Source organism: Propithecus coquereli, unplaced genomic scaffold (assembly GCF_000956105.1).
Source record: "Propithecus coquereli isolate 6110/MARCELLA unplaced genomic scaffold, Pcoq_1.0 Scaffold6, whole genome shotgun sequence".
NCBI classification, from domain to species: domain Eukaryota; kingdom Metazoa; phylum Chordata; class Mammalia; order Primates; family Indriidae; genus Propithecus; species Propithecus coquereli.
The window spans coordinates 11619122-11620454 of record NW_012151951.1 but is presented as its reverse complement, the minus strand read 5'-3'; positions in this window follow the sequence as shown (position 1 = coordinate 11620454).

The following is a 1333-nucleotide window of genomic DNA, read 5'->3' as shown; positions in this document are numbered from 1 at the left end:
TTTTTCCTAGGTTTTCTCCTAGAATTGTTATTGTTTCAGGTATTACATTTAAGTCTTTGATCTTGAGTTAATTTGTGTATATAGTGAGAGAGAGGGATCCGGTTTCATTCTTCTGCATGTGGCTATTCAATTTTCCCAGCACGACTTATCGAATAGGGTGATTTTCCCCAGTGTATGTTTTGCCTGCTTTATCAAAGATCAGTTGTTTGTAGATATTCCACTTTATTTTTGGGTTCTTTATTCTGTTCCATTGATCTATATGTCTACTTTTATACCTGTGCCATGCTGTTTTGGTTACTATCACCTTGTAATATAATTTGAAGTTGGGTAACATGATGCCTCTGGATTTCTTTTTGCTTAGGGTTGCTTTGGCTATTAGGGGTTGGTATCTATTCGGATGAGTAGGATGAGAAAGGAGAAACCAAAATAATTCCTTGGTTTCTGGTTTTGACAAGTGTATGAACTTATTATATAGCATATAATATTAAAAATAAGAGAGAGGCCAAGTACAACGGCTCACATCTATAATCCAAGCACTTTGGGAGCCTGAGGCAAAAGGATTGCTTGAACCCAGGAGTTCAACGCTTCAGTGAACTGTGATTGTGCCACTGCACTTCCAGCCTCAGCAACAGTGTGAAGAAGAGTGGGTTAAGATACATAAAAGAGACCTATGAAATCCTGAAGATACAGAATACACTAGGAAGGAAAAATTTTGAGACAAAAGATTATGAATACAGTTTAGATTATGTTGAGTTTGAGAGGTCTTTGGGAATTCAAATGGAGATATTCAATAAATAGTTGGATATTTAATTCCAGTGTTCTGAAGACACATCTGGGATAGATGTATAGATTCAGAATTTGGAAGCTTATGGGTAGAAGTTAAAGGTATGGAAATGAATGTATCACCTAGGGTTAGCAAAAAGATGGGGGAAAAGGGCCAACAAGAGATAAGTGGAAAGGCAAACTTAAGGGATTGGCAGGGAAAGATGAGCTCATAAAAGAGACGCAGAAGTGATTAGAGAGATGGGAGAGATAATCTGTTCAGCACAATGTCAGAGAAAGCAAGGCAATACAGTTTCAAGAAGGAAGAGGTAGGTGGTCAAGTGGGTTATCAAATACAGAATATAAAAGTTATAGGAGCCAAAGTGTCCATTAGATTTGAAAAAGCTTTCACTTTCACAGATACACTTTCAGGAAGGTGGTGGGTCAGAGAGTAAATGGGTGACAGACTTGACAAGACAGAGCTGTGAGTTCATATGTGATACAATCCCTCTGCTCCAAACATATAGCAATGATAGAAAAGATAAATGACAATATGAACAAATTTAAATTA